Raw genomic sequence first — 16,034 nt, 5'->3', positions numbered from 1 at the left:
CCAGTTGAGGTGATATTAATCAGGGTTTCGATAACCAGGGAGCTAAACAGCTTGCCCGGCTCTCGATCAGATTGTTCTCGCCCCTAAACCGCTGCCGGGTCGTCCCTTTATATAGGGAGGTTGACACCCAGCGGCCCTTAGAGTCCCGGCCGGCTCATAAGAGTGTCCGGCTCGGACTCTAAACAATACTTGCCTTATACTACAAGTTCTCCTATAACAATAAAGATTGTACTACGGGCCTTAAGCCATATCCGGGTCTCAGCCCATCTCTGGCCCATTATCTTGGAACTTGGCTCCAGGCTTCTGGCAATGACCCTACAAGTAACCCGGCCCTCCTGGCGGGTGACTCCAAGGTCTATATCCTCAACAGGTGGCCTTAGAGAGGATCTGCAGTTAGCTCTCGTTCTTGTTGAGCCTACTCAGTTTGATCAATTCTATAATATGGCACTCAAGCAAGAGGCTGCTCAGCTCAAGTGTGAGGCTTCTAAGAAGAGAGTCAGGGATGCAGTTCAGTCTTCTTCTTCCTCACTTGTGGCTGCTAAGCAACAAAAGTTCTGGTTGCCTCCTCCTCCTCCGTTTCATCAGCCTTACCAGCAGAAGAACAAAGGTGGCCATGGTTCTTCCCACTCTTCCAACTCTGGCTATCAGAACAAGTCTCAGAATCAAGCTCCAAAGTCCAATGCTCCTTATCATCGTCCACTCTCAGAGGTGACTTGCAACAAGTGTCAGCAGAAAGGTCACTATGCTAACAAGTGCTTCAACCAAAGGCGTCTTCCACCTCCTCCTCCTGTCAGATCTTCCAGCAATGCAGTGGTCAAGCATAATCCAAAGTCTGCAAAGGTGAACATGATGAATGCAGCTCAAGCGGAGGAATCTACTGATGTGATAATGTGTAATCTCTCAGTTAATGATATTCCTGCAAAAGTCTTATTTGATACTGGTGCATCGCATTCTTTCTTGTCATACCCATTTGCATCGAAGCACAATGTTGACACAGAGATTTTATCCAAAGTTATGCAAGTTGTTTCTCCGGGAAAGCTTTTGACTTCTAGTTTGGTTGCTCCCGATGTTTCCATCAAGATGGGAAACTATAAATTTATGTCTTCCCCAGTTGTTCTTGGGGACTCGGATATTGATCTAATTCTCGGGATGGACTGGCTTTCTAAGCACAAGGCTCAACTTGATTGTGCTGCCAGGGAAATTCAATTGACACACTCTTCTGAGGATGTGATTATTTATGCCGCTCGTGATGAAACCATTCGGTTATTTTCTCTCAATGAGAAAGGCAAATTGAATGCCATCTCTCAAATTCCAGTGGTTTGTGAGTATCAAGATGTCTTTCCAGAAGAGCTTCCGGGTATGCCTCCTCACCGGCCAGTTGAGTTCATTATCGATCTTGAGCCTGGCACTGAACCCGTTTGCAAGCGTCCATACAAGCTTGGACCCAAGGAGCTGAAGGAATTGAAGAAACAGCTCGATGAACAAGAGCGTCTGGGTTTGATCAGACCGAGTTCATCTCCATGGGGTTGTGGTGTTCTTTTTGTCCAGAAGAAGGATGGCACAAACCGACTTCGTGTCGACTACCGTCCATTGAACAAGAAGACAATCAAGAACAAGTATCCACTTCCCAACATCAATGAGCTATTCGAGCAACTTAAAGGTGCTAAAGTATTCTCCAAGCTTGACCTTCGTATGGGTTATCATCAGATTCGCATTCGTGAAGAAGATATTCCCAAGACAACATTCAGAACAAGCTTTGGTTCTTATGAATATACTGTCGTGTCTTTCGGCCTTGTCAATGCTCCTCCAACATTCTCTCGGATGATGAATTTCATTTTCAACCCCTATACTAATGAATTCGTCCTGGTGTATCTCGATGATATATTGGTCTTCTCCAAGAATAAGAAGGACCATGCCAAACATTTGCGATTGGTGCTCGACAAGCTCAGAGAGTATAAATTCTATGCGAAGTTCTCCAAATGTGAGTTTTGGCTCGATGAAGTTCTTTACCTTGGTCACATCATCTCTGCCAAGGGCATCGCTGTTAATCCCGAGAAGGTGTCCGCAATTGTGAATTGGGAACCTCCTCAGAATGTCAAGCAGCTCCACAGCTTTCTTGGTCTTGCAAGCTATTGCCGAAGATTCGTTGAGAATTTCTCTAAGATTGCAAAGCCTCTTTCCAACCTCCTCCAGAAGCATGTGAAGTATGTCTGGTCTCCTAAGTGTGATGTTGCCTTCAACACTCTCAAAGAGAAACTAGTCACAGCTCCTGTCTTGACTCCTCCTGATGAATCCAAGCCATTTGAAGTTTTCTGTGATGCTTCTCTTCAAGGTCTCGGTGCTGTGTTAATGCAAGAGATGAAAGTTGTGGCCTATACCTCTCATCAGTTGAAGCCCAATGAGAAGAACTACCCCACTCACGATCTTGAGTTGGCGGCAGTTTACCATGCATTAATAACGTGGAGACATCTCTTGTTGGGAAGACAAGTGGACATATTCACCGATCACAAGAGTCTGAAGTACATCTTCACTCAGCCCAACCTCAATCTCAGGCAGACTCGATGGGTCGAAATGATTCAAGAGTACAATCCGAGTATTGAATATACTCCAGGCAAGGCAAATGTCATTGCAGATGCTTTAAGCAGGAAGGCTTATTGCAACAGCTTAATTCTCAAGCCATTCCAACCGGATCTTTGTGAAGCTTTCCGCAAGCTGAATCTCCAAGTTGTTCCTCAAGGCTTTCTTGCCAACCTCATAGTCTCCCCTACTTTGGAAGATCAAATTCGTGAGGCACAACTTCTTGATGCCATGGTGAAGAAGGTGAAACGTGGTATCGACAAGGGTCTTTCCAAATACAAGTGCTATCGCATTGATGACAGAGACACTTTATTCTTCGAGGACCGGATTGTGGTTCCTAAAGGTGATCTAAGGAAAGTCATAATGAACGAGGCGCACAATTCTCTCCTTTTCATTCATCCTGGAAGTACGAAGATGTACCATGACCTCAAGCAGTCGTATTGGTGGACTCAAATGAAGCGAGAAATCGCCCAATTCGTGAATGAATGTGATGTCTGTCGAAGAGTGAAAGCAGAACACCAACGACCAGCTGGTCTCCTTCAACCTCTTGCTATCCCAGAATGGAAGTTTGATCATATCGAAATGGACTTCGTGACTGGTTTTCCAAAGTCCAAGCGTGGAAATGATGCTATCTTCGTTGTCATCGACAAGCTTTCTAAAGTGGCTCATTTCCTTCCAATCAAAGAATCCATCACAGCAGCTCAGTTGGCAGAGCTATACACCTCCAGGATTGTCTCATTGCACGGCATTCCACAATTGATTTCTTCAGATCGTGAAAGCATATTCACCTCTAAGTTCTGGGACTCCTTCCAGAAGGCCATGGGCACCAACATTCGCTTCAGCACAGCTTTCCATCCTCAAACTAGTTGCCAAGTCGAGCGAGTCAATCAAATTCTTGAAGATATGCTCAGGGCTTGTGTCATTTCCTTTGGCATGAAATGGGAAGATTGTCTTCCATATGCCGAATTCTCCTACAACAACAGCTTCCAAGCGAGTTCGAGCAAAGCCCCATTCGAGATTCTCTATGGCAGAGACTGGTGAACGCTAACTTCTTGGCAATGACTTAATCACAGAGGCTGAAGAAATGTATAAAGTCATCCGTAAAAATCTCAAAGCCGCGCAATCGCGCCAGAAGAGTTACTATGATAGTAAGCACCGTGATGTGGCTTTCGAGATCGGAGACCATGTCTACCTCCGCGTCTCTCCAATGAAAGGCACTCGTCGCTTCGGTATCAAAGGGAAGCTTGCCCCTAGATACGTGGGTCCTTTCAAGATCATTGGCAAAAGAGGCGACCTCGCCTATCAACTTGAGCTTCCTTCCAACTTCGCGAACATGCACGATGTGTTCCACGTGTCACAGCTCCGCAAGTGCTTCAAGACGCCTGAGCGCACTATCAACTTCGAAGAGATTGACCTCCAAGAAGATTTGTCTTATCATGAGCACCCCGTTGCTATTCTCGAAGAAACTGAGCTTAAGACTCGCAACAAGTCAATCAAATTCCTGAAAGTGAAGTGGTCGCACCATTCCGACCGAGAAGCCACCTGGGAACGCGAAGACCATCTCCGTTCCGAATATTCGGAGTTCTTTCAGTCCTAGATCTCGGGACGAGATCCTCTCATAGTGGTGGAGTGTTGTAACACCCCAGATGTAACTTTCCATATTTGTAACTCCAACTCTTGCCATTTTCGGCTATGTGCTATGATATTCCCTTCGTGGTCGGGTTTTGTCTTTCGTTTTGTATTTTGTCCATGTCATGCATTTCATATCATGTCATCATGTGCATTGCATTTGCATACGTGTTCGTCTCATGCATCCGAGCATTTTCCCCGTTGTCCGTTTTGCAATCCGGCGCTCCCACCTCCTCTGGCGCACCCCTCTTGTTTTCTTTCGTGAGCGGGTGTCAAACGTTCTCGGAATGGACCGAGGCTTGTCAAGTGGCCTTGGTATACCACCGGTAGACCACCGGTCAAGTTTCGTTCCATTTGGAGGTCGTTTGGTACTCCAACGGTTAACCGGGCAACCGCAAAGTCCATTTGTGTGTTCCAGCAAAACCCCCTCTCTAAATAGCCCAAAACCCAGCAAACTCTCTTCCATGCTCTAGGTCGTTCGATCACGATCGTGTGGGCGAAAATCGCACCTCATTTGGACTCTCCTAGCTCCCTCTACCTATAAATATGTGAGACCTCCCGAAAACATTCGCAGTCCAACCCTAGCCCCGCTCCCTCTCCGCCGCCGGACGCGTCCGGTCCGCGCCGCCGCCCACGTCCACTCACCCGCTGCCACGTGGCGTCCGCCGCCGCCCGTACCGCGCCGGCCCGCGAAGCCCGTCCGCGGCCCTCCCGGCCCGCGCGCCCGGCGCCCTCCTCCTCCAGCGCCCCGCCGCCTTCGCCTCCCGCCGGCACCGCCGCCGCCATCACCGGCCGCCGCCGCCGCCATCGCCGACCCCACCTCCGCGCGCTGTTCCGCCGCCGCGCCCGACGCCGCCGCCCTCCGCCGTCGCCTCCTCTCGCCGCGACCCACCGTCCCCGGCCGGCGCCGCCCTCCACCGCCGGCAGCAGCCCAACTCCGGTCGTCCCCGAGCTCCAGCCGATCTGGACCTGGCGTGCGTTGACTTTCCCCTCCCCCATTTTTTCTCCGTCCTGAAAGTTTGACATTATGTGCACCTGTTCATAGCATCGTAACTCTCTGCATATAGCTCCGTTTCGCGCGTGTAATATATCGGATTGTTCGTCTCGTGATGTTCTACATTTTGTTCAATTACACCATGTTCATTAGAGGCCATGTTGATGCCCAAATCTCTGGTGCAAGAGTGCTACTTGCTGTTATCTGCTGTTACTTAGCAGAACTTGAGGATTTGTTATTTTTGTATCATTTAATTTGTGCGTCTTATGGGCATGAGCTCTACATGTGTTTTGTTGTATGCCATGCCATCTTTCCAAGGGTGTATGCCATGTATTTTGTTTATCTATGTGGTGACTAGCACAAGCATGTAAACTAGGCCCCGTAATGTTTCTGATTTCAGGGACTGTAATTTCTGTCTGTTACTGCTGTTATTTTGTTGCCATGTAAACTTGATGATACAGAGAGATCCATGCATATTTTGGAGATGTTCACTAAGTATGTTTTGTAGATATTGTTGTAATTGATCCATTCCTGCACTTGTTTGCCATTATGGAGTGCTATAGCATGACTCAATCTTGCTCTACTTTTGCTATAAAATATTTCTGGCAGATTCTTAACATGATATTCAATTTTGCCAAGCTTGTTGTAGTTGATCCATACTTGCTATGCTTTTTTTCTTGCCATGGATAGCTTCATAAACATGCCATCTTGCTGTAGGTATGCTTGTTTTGTCATGCATTGCTTTGTGGTGAGTGCATCAAGCTCACAAATATGCCTTCATATTATTGTTTCTGCCATGCTCTGTTTTCTGCCGAGTCTGAAACCTGTTAACGAAACTTGCTATGTTTCCATGGTTTCCATCATATCCTCTGGTCCCTTTTGGCTTATGGTCATTAAGGGACTTTTGTCATATGCATTTAGTAGAACACTGCCATGCCCTGTTTTGCCATGTTAAGTTTCTGTAGCATGTTGATTGCGTGCTCTGAACAATTCTACCTGATGCTGTTTTCTGCCATGTCCTGTAATTTCACCAAGTCTGTGACCCTGTTATCTTTTGCACTTTTGCCATGCTTGTTTGAGCTTGTTATGTTGTGATCTAGCCATAGCTCAGTGTTCATCTTTTGTCAAGCATCTCCTGTAGATTACTGCCATATGCTTTGTTGCTATGTTGGAGTTCTGTAGCATTGTTACTTGTTGCATTCTAAGTGCTATCATGCTGTTAATCGCAGATTCGTGTCATTCTTGTTTTGCTTGCCATTTGCAAACCGTGCATCCGTTTCCGGTGATCTTCATATCGATTTCAACCGAAATCATCTCACCTTTCCAGTGGAATGCTTGGTTTGCCTAGTTACTGTCTTGTTCATCATTTTCCTTCCGGAGCACGCATATGCATCGCATATCATATCTTGCATATCATGCATGTTTTGCATCATGTTGCTTGTGCATTTGTCGTGATTGATTGTGGTTCCATTGCTTGTGTTCTTGTCTTGGGTAGAGCCGGGAGATGAGTTCGTGAACGAGGAACCTGTTGAGTACGCTTACGAGGAACAAGCTTTCGACAACTCTGAGAACCTTGCAGGCAAGATGACCACCCCTCGAAATCACTTCTATCTTTGCTTTGCTAGTTGTTCGTTCTATTGCCATGCTGCGCTACCTACCTTTTGCTATATCATGCCTCCCATATTGCCATGTCAGCCTCTAACCATCCTTTCCTAGCAAACCGTTGTTTGGCTAAGTTACCGCTTTTGCTCAGCCCTTCTTATAGCGTTGCTAGTTGTAGGTGAAGTTGAAGTTGGTTCCATGTTGGAACATGGATATGTTGGGATATCACAATATCTCTTATTATATTAATGCATCTATATACTTGGTAAAGGGTGGAAGTCTCGGCCTTATGCCTGGTGTTTTGTTCCACTGTTGCCGCCCTAGTTTCTGTCTTACCGGTATTATGTTCCTTGAGTTTGCGTTCCTTACGCGGTTCGGTGATTTATGGGACCCCCTTGACAGTTCGCCTTGAATAAAACTCCTCCAGCAAGGCCCAACCTTGGTTTTATCATTTGCCACCTAAGCCTTTCCCCCTGGGTTTTCGCGAGCCCGAGGGTCATCTTATTTTAACCCCCCGGGCCAGTGCTCCTTCGAGTGTTGGTCCGAACTGAGTAGACTGCGGGGCCCCCTCGTGGAAACTCAAGGTCTGGTTTTACTCGTAGGATGTCTCATCCGTTGTGCCCTGAGAACGAGATATGTGCAGCTCCTAGCGGGATTTGTCGGCGCATCGGGCGGCTTTGCTGGTCTTGTTTTACCATTGTCGAAATGTCTTGTAAACCGGGATTCCGAGACTGATCGGGTCTTTCCGGGAGAAGGTTTATCCTTCGTTGACCGCGAGAGCTTATGATGGGCTAAGTTGGGACACCCCTGCAGGGTAATATCTTTCGAAAGCCGTGCCCGCGGTTATGAGGCAGATGGGAATTTGTTAATGTCCGGTTGTAGAGAACTTGTCACTTGACAAAATTAAAATACATCAACTGTGTGTGTAGCCGTGATGGTCTCTTCTCGGCGGAGTCCGGGAAGTGAACACGGTTTGAGTTATGAATGACGTAAGTAGGAGTTCAGGATCACTTCTTGGTCATTACTAGATGACGACCGTTCCGTTGCTTCTCTTCTCGCTCTCTTTTGCATTTGTTAGCCACCATATTTGCTTAGTGCCCGCTGCAGCTCCACCTCATTACACCATCCTTCCCTTCAAGCTTAAATAGTTTTGATCTCACGGGTGTGAGATTGCTGAGTCTTCGTGACTCACAGATTCTACCAAAACAGTTGCAGGTGCCGACGATGCCAGTACAGATGATGGGATCGATCTCAAGTGGGAGTTCGACGAGGAACGTGGTTGTTACTATGTGTCTTTTCCTGATGATCAGTAGTGGAGCCCAGTTGGGACGATCGGGGATCTAGCATTTGGGGTTATCTTATTTTCATTTGGATCTTGACCGTAGTCGGTCTATGTGTGTATTTTGGATGATGTATGAATCATATTTATGTATTGCGTGAAGTGGCGATTGTAAGCCAACTCTCTATCCCATTCTTGTTCATTACATGGGTTTGTGTGAAGATGACCCTTCTTGCGACAAAACCACAATGCGGTTATGCCTCTAAGTCGTGCCTCGACACGTGGGAGATATAGCCGCATCGTGGGCGTTACAAATGCTTGCAAGGCTTAAGTGATGTGCATTACCGAGAGGGCCCAGAGATACCTCTCCGACAATCGGAGTGACAAATCCTAATCTCGAAATACGCCAACCCAACAAGTACCTTCGGAGACACCTGTAGAGCACCTTTATAATCACCCAGTTACGTTGTGACGTTTGTAGCACACAAAGTGTTCCTCCGGTAAATGGGAGTTGCATAATCTCATAGTCATAGGAACATGTATAAGTCATGAAGAAAGCAATAGCAACATACTAAACGATCGAGTGCTAAGCTAACGGAATGGGTCAAGTCAATCACATCATTCTCCTAATGATGTGATCCCGTTAATCAAATGACAACTCATGTCTATGGCTAGGAAACATAACCATCTTTGATCAACGAGCTAGTCAAGTAGAGGCATACTAGTGACACTCTGTTTGTCTATGTATTCACACATGTATCATGTTTCCGGTTAATACAATTCTAGCATGAATAATAAACATTTATCAAGATATAAGGAAATAAATAATAACTTTATTATTGCCTCTAGGGCATATTTCCTTCACAAGCGGCCTCCCAAGCCCCGCCAGCTCTCCTTGTGCGTCCAAGGGCCCAACGAATCAACTCGTGACTACCTCACGCGTTGGGCCGAGCTCCGCAACTCCTGCGAAGGGGTGCACGAGGTTCAAGACATAGAGTACTTCACTGCCGGGTGCCGAGAGGGCACCCTCCTCAAGCACCGACTCCTCTGCGACGAGCCGACTACCCTCGACGAGCTACTGATCATAGAAGACAAGTACGCCATGGCCGACTCTTCAATGAAGACCGAGCTTCGAGTGGATGCCTCTGGAAAGGTGCTCGGTCCGGCTCCCAAGACACTAGCTGGCGACTCCAGTCGACGCCCTTACCAGAACGACAACAAGCGCAAGGCCCCTATGCCGCCTTCCACCAGTCGGCAAGTAGCCACAGTCGAAGACGAACAACCTGAAGAGCGGCCCGCGCCCAAGAAGCAGAAGGGCGGCAGGCCGGCTTGGCAGCCGGCTTTCTCCTACGAGCAAAGCCTTGATGCCCCCTGCAAGTTCCACAGCGGCGCGAAGCCGTCCAACCACACGACCCGGAAGTGTCATTGGCTCACGCGGATCTCCAAGGGCGAAGGGCTGGTGCCGCCTCCACCTGCTGGCCCACCACCTCCAGCCCCTCAGTAGCCGGCCGCCCGACTAGCAGTCGGAGCCATTCAAGACGAGTTCCCAGATGAGCACGCCGCCTACGTCGTCTTTACAAGCCAAATTGAAGACAGGCGCAGTCGGCGCCGACAACACCAAGAAGTCAACGCGGTGGCCTCTAGCAACCCAGAGTTTATGCATTGGTCTAAGAAGCCTATCAGCTAGAGCCGGGCCGATCACCCAGAGGTGATGCCGTCTCCCGGCTCCTATGCATTGGTGTTGGACGCCACCCTCGCGACAGAAAGGCGAGCTGCCCGTTTCTCCCGTGTACTGATTGATGGTGGGAGCAGCATCAACATACTGTACCGTGACACCATGGAGAAGCTGAACGTCAAGACGAAGCAACTCATGCCAAGCCGGACTGTGTTCCATGGCATCGTACCCGGCCTGTCCTGTTCACCAATCGGCAAGATCAAGATGGATGTTCTCTTCGGAGACAAGGATCACTTTCGCCGAGAGGCAATCTGGTTTGAAGTGGTGGATCTAGAGAGCCCCTACCATGCGTTGCTTGGCCGACCTGCCCTGGCCAAGTTCATGGCTGTGCCCCTCTACACCTACCTCAAGATGAAGATGCCGAGTTCGAAGGGGATCATCACCATAGCCGGAGACTACAAGAAATCCTCCGAGTGTGCTGCAGCCAGCAGCAGGCTGGCCGAGTCCCTTGTGATCGCTGAAGAAAAGAAGATGTCGGACCGAGTCATGGCCATGGCCGGCAAGCAGCCGGCCCTGTCCCCTGACCCCAAGGAATATGATGCTCAAGGCTCCTTCCAGCCGGCCAAGGAAACATAGAAGATACCTCTGGACCCGGAGAACCCGGAGAGGTTTGCTGTCATTGGGGCAAACCTGGACAGCAAATAGGAAGGCGAGCTTGTCGACTTCCTCCGTGAGAATCGGGACATCTTTGCATGGTCCCCAAAGGACAGGCCGGGTGTTCCGAAGGATTTTGCCGAGCACAAGCTACACATTCGAGCAGACGCAAAACCAGTCAAACAACCCCTCCGCCAACTGTCGGAGGAAAAGAGAAGGATTGTGGGAGAAGAGATAGCCCGGCTTCTGGCAGCCGGCTTCATTATGGAGGTGTTTTTTCCAGAATGGCTTGCCAACCCGGTCCTAGTGTTGAAGAAAAACAATAAATGGCGCATGTGTATAGATTACACCAGCCTCAACAAAGCCTGCCCCAAAGTTCCGTTTGCCTTGCCTCGGATCGATCAAGTGATAGACTCCACAGCCGGATGCGAGTTGTTGAGTTTCTTGGATGCTTACTCAGGCTACCATCAGATCAAGTTGGATCCAGCCGACCGCCTGAAGACCGCCTTCATCACACCATTCAGAGCTTTCTGCTACCTGACTATGACATTCGGCTTGAGAAATGCCGGTGCCACTTTTCAGCGTTGCATGCAGAAATGCCTCCTCAAGCAACTCGGCAGAAATGCCCATGTCTATGTAGATGATATTGTGGTGACGACGGAGAAGCGCGGCACCCTGCTGGAAGACCTCAGATAAACATTTGCTAACTTGCGCCAGTTTCAGATCAAGCTCAACCCTGAGAAATGCGTGTTCGGAGTACCAGCCGGCCAGCTTCTAGGCTTCTTGGTCTCCAAACGCGGCATCGAGTGCAACCAAGTGAAGATCAAGGCCATAGAGAGAATGGAGATTCCTACCAAGATGCGAGACATCCAAAAGTTTACCGGGTGCCTGGCCTCCCTGAACCGCTTCATCAGCCGGCTAGGAGAGAAGGCTCTCCCCCTGTACCGACTCATGAAAAAGACCACCCACTTAGAGTGGAACGACCAAGCAGACCAAGCTTTTCACGAGTTGAAGAAGATGCTGACCACGCCGCCTGTCTTGGCGGCGCCGACTGAGAAAGAGCCCATGCTCCTTTACATTGCCGCGACTAGCCGAGTGGTCAGTACAGTTATTGTGGTCCAACGCCCAGAGGAAGGCCGGGCTCAGTTAGTCCAGAGGCCGGTGTATTATTTGAGAGAAGTACTGTCCACCTCGAAGCAAAACTACCCACACTACCAGAAGATGTGCTATGGAGTATACTTGCTGCCCAGAAACAGAAGCCCTACTTTCAAGAGCATCCCATCACGGTCGTATGTACTGACCCGCTCGCCGAGATCATAGGCAGCCGGGATGCATCCGGCCGGGTGGCTAAGTGGGCCATTGCGCGGCTTATTACACGATCTTCTACCAGCCTCGCACCGCCATCAAGTCCCAAGCATTGGCCGACTTCCTTATCGACTGGGCCGAGACCCAGTACCTACCGCCGGCTCCCGACTCCACTCATTGGCGGATGCACTTTGATGGATCCAAGATGCGCACCGGCTTGGGAGCTGGCATCGTCCTCACCTCTCCCAAGGGCGACAAACTTAGATATACATTGCAAATTCATTTTGCCGCCTCCAACAATGTGGCCGAGTATGAGGCGCTCATACATGGGCTCCGGCTAGCCAAAGAGCTCGGCATCCACCGGATCCTGTGCTATGGCGACTCGGATTTGGTAGTCCAACAATCATCCGGCGACTGGGACGCCAAGGACGCAAACATGGCGAGCTACCGATTCCTCGTTCAGCAAATTAGCGGATACTTTGAAGGATGCGAGTTCCTCCACGTGCCACGGGTCGACAACGAGCAAGCAGATGCCCTGGCACGAATCGGCTCTACCCGACAAGCTATACCAACCGGCGTCTCTCTCCAACGCCTCCTCAAACCGTCTGTCAAGCCGTCTCCAGAATCAGACTCCATCTTCGTACCGCCTGCCCCTGATGCAGTCGGATCTGACTTGGGGAACCTAGCAGGCAGCTCGGGGACTTCGACAGGCGGCCCGGGGACTGCCGTAGTCGCACCCGGCTCGGGGACTTCAGAACCCGGCTCGGGGACTGCAGCAGTCGGCCCCGGGACTGCAACGACACAACAGGCGGTGGCCGACTCCAACTCTTCACCACCCAACCCACCCACCCGGGTCGCAGTAGCTGTATTGGCAATAGAAGAAGTCACAACTCCATGATGGGCCCAACCCATCCTCAACTTCCTGGTAAACAGAGAGCTGCCGACTGACAAGATCTCGGAAGACAAGTTCAACGCCGAGCCGGAGCATACACAATCATAAACAGAGAACTCGTTAAGCGCAGCGTCACTGGAGTCTTCCAGCGCTGCGTCGAGCCAGAGAAGGGCATATCAATCCTCAAGGACATCCACCAAGGCGAATGCGGCCACCACGCGGCTTCAAGATCACTTGTCGCCAAAGCTTTCTGCCATGGGTTCTTCTGGCCGACTGCTTTGGAAGACGCCAAAGAATTAGTCAAATGCTGCAAAGGGTGCCAAGTTTTCAGCTCCAAGCAACACCTGCCGGCTTCTGCACTCAAGACCACCCCCCTCACCTGGCCCTTTGCCGTCTGGGGATTGGACATGGTGGGCCCATTCAAAATGGCGCGCGGCGGCATGACACATCTGCTTGTCGCCGTGGACAAATTCACCAAGTGGATTGAAGCGAAGCCAATCAAGAAGCTGAATGGGCCGACTGCCGTGACATTCATCGCAGACATCACCACCCGGTATGGCATACCACACAACATCATCACCGACAATGGCACAAATTTTGCCAAAGGAGCCGAAGGCACGCAAGAGAGATGATTCCGGCAAGGAGTCGGAACGACCATGGAACGCCAATCTCCTCCGAAGATTTTACAGTTAAAAGCAGTATGTACCACGCTACCTTTTGTATTAAGTACAAGACAATGCCCCCCCGAGGAGCACTCGAGGACTGCCATCTTTTATCTATGTATGACGAGTGTCATACCCGTGAATGTATTATTACATTTGATTTTCTGTCCGGCACCGGGTTCGATCAGTCGGCCCGGGGACTTGCCGCCTTGAGTTATATTAAAGTTCTACCTGCAGTCAGACAAGTAGTGTGCCGGCACTCGAGCCCTCTCCTGTTGAAAGTCGCAGCTCGAAGAACCGACTGTCCGACTGGCAAGAGTCAAAGGCAGGAAAGGATGCCCACACGAAAAACGGCTAAGGACTAACGAACCTATATAACACAAGCCGGCCTCCCACCCCACCTACCGGCTGTCAGAACAGCCGGCTGGCCGACTTCCCATTCACCTTGCTACAATCTAAGAAAGCTAGAGTACTTGCCCTCCCAAACGGCCAAGCAATTCTCCAGCTGCAGACTGCAGAGCAGCTGTCCTGCTGGGAAGGCAGCAACCAAGGGAGGGCGGCAAAGGAAACAACCAAAAAGATGAAAAGCAAGAACAATCGGAAGCCAAGCACATGCATGATTATATTTACACAAAAGGCCTTCGAAAGGCCGGCATTCAACACAGTTCGAATACACCCCCAGTGGGTGGAACTGCGCAATCTTAACAAAATATTGTTCAAAGAGCAATAAACAGGAAAGCGAAGGCGGCGGATCAGGCTAAGGGTGCAACAGGCGAGCCGGGTAGGTCAGTGGAGACAACAGTGCTGGCTGGAGGAGTGGCCGGCTGGCGAGTCTCGGCTTGATCATCGCCGGCAGCACGCGGCGCGCTTGCACGCGCCTCGTTGCTGGAGGCACGATCAAGCTGAGGCTGGCCGGTCGCTCCACCGTCTGGCACGGCGTCTTCACCATCTTCTCCCTCCTCCTCTTCACCCTCGTCGCTGGAGTCAATCTCCTCCGCTGAGTCCTTACCATCCGGCGGGTTCAGCCCAAACCACTCCTCCGGCTGAGCGATGCCGTCATCATCCACCTCAGGGGCAAAGGCGCTGGTGTCGGTGTAGTCGGCGATTGCTAAGGCACGCTGGATGATTGCCGGCCGCACCGCCTCCAGCTCCTCGTCGGCCTCCTGACGCCAGGTGGCCAGCTAGTCCAAGCTCAGCTCAGGGTACCAGGCTTTGACGAACTCCAGCGCCCGCCTGGCGCCTGACCGAGCTGCAGAAGTCTTCCAGGCCTCAAAGCGGCGAACCGCTACCTCCAGCCAGTCGACAGTCCGACTGGGGGTACGGGGAACCACCTCGCCGGGCCAGAGGGCGGCCAGCACTTGCGCCCCAACATGCTGAAGACGGCGGAGCATGCGGTGAGCCGGCTGGAGGCGGGCTTGGAATCGCCAGAAGCTACTCCTCAAGCGACCGACGAGCATTCAGCGCGATCTCAGCACCAGCCTGCCTTTGCGCCTCGCGGTGGGCCTCGATGACTTGGCTGGCGGCAGTGGAGTAACTAGGGAAGTACTCTGCACAAGTAAGAAAGGAAGAGAAAAAACACAAAGTCAGAGAATGGACCTAATGGCAAGCGGCAAGCAAAGGAACGAAGAAGAAGGCGGCCTACCGTCAACCAAGTCTTCGATCTGGCGGTAGCCGTTGATCAGCGATTGCCTTGCCTCAGCCCAGCTGGCCGCCTCGGTCTCGTACTTGGCTTGGAGGACGGCCTCGCTGTCCTGCGCCGCCTTCAGGGCCGCCTTTTGGCTCTCCTCCTGGTCGGCCAGCTTCTTGACCAAGCGGTCACGCTCCTGAGCCAAGGCGTCGAATTCGGCTTCTTTGGCGCGAAGGGCGGTCTGGGCCCCACCCAACTGCTCCCTCAGGTTGGCATTAGCCTCTGCAGATATGGTGAAGAAGAAAGAAGCAATGAGAAAGAAGTCGCCAGGAAAGATCCGGCCCGACTGCTCAGCAGTCGGCCCGAATCTCGGGGACTACACCCAGTGGGTGCACTGACGCGCCCCCACGTGAGATAAAAGACGAAGCACTTACTCCGGCTCTCAGTTAGATCAGCGGTCTTCTGGGTCAGCTCCCGAGCATGGGAGTTGAAGGCAGCCGCGCGGAGGTTGTGGTAGTCCTGCAAGTAGGACAGAGAAGCGAATAAGAACAAGGTAGCAATCGAAGTCTACTAAGAAGTTCCAAGCCGCCTGCTCAGCAGCCGACTCGGAACTCGGGGACTACACCCAGTGGGTGCGCTGACGCGCCCCCACGGAAGAAATCAAGATCAAGAAACAAAAAAGCGGGAAGACTCACCCGAATGGCTGTCCGTGTCGCGAGGAACTCTTGATTGTACTGCCTCAGCACGGCGGCCTGGGACTGAAGCCGGTTCCGGACTTCTTGCGCCGCCACGTTCACCACTGCCGTCCCACCACCCGGCGTCCACTCCGAGCTGGCGCTGGCCGTCTCCAGATCCTAGGCCGACGAGCTGGAGCCCGCGGCCCCCTGCGGATCCGGCGCCAAAGTCGCCTTCCCTGCGCGCTGGCACGATGGCGACCGGACCACCAGGTCTGTCCTCGCAGCCGGCTCGCCCCCAGCCGGTTGCACGGGCGGCGCGTTAGGCCGGCTGCCTTGGTCCGCCCCAGTCGACGATGGCGGTGCTGCCTCCCTCTCCCGAACGACGACGTCGTCCTCCTCCCTCTCCATCCCCGGCAGGTCGCCACCGGCTTCCTCCGGCGGGGGCTCCGGGATATTGGGCG

This window comes from Aegilops tauschii, chromosome 2 (assembly GCF_002575655.3).
Source record: "Aegilops tauschii subsp. strangulata cultivar AL8/78 chromosome 2, Aet v6.0, whole genome shotgun sequence".
In the NCBI taxonomy this organism is placed as follows: domain Eukaryota; kingdom Viridiplantae; phylum Streptophyta; class Magnoliopsida; order Poales; family Poaceae; genus Aegilops; species Aegilops tauschii.
This window is presented reverse-complemented; position numbering follows the sequence as displayed.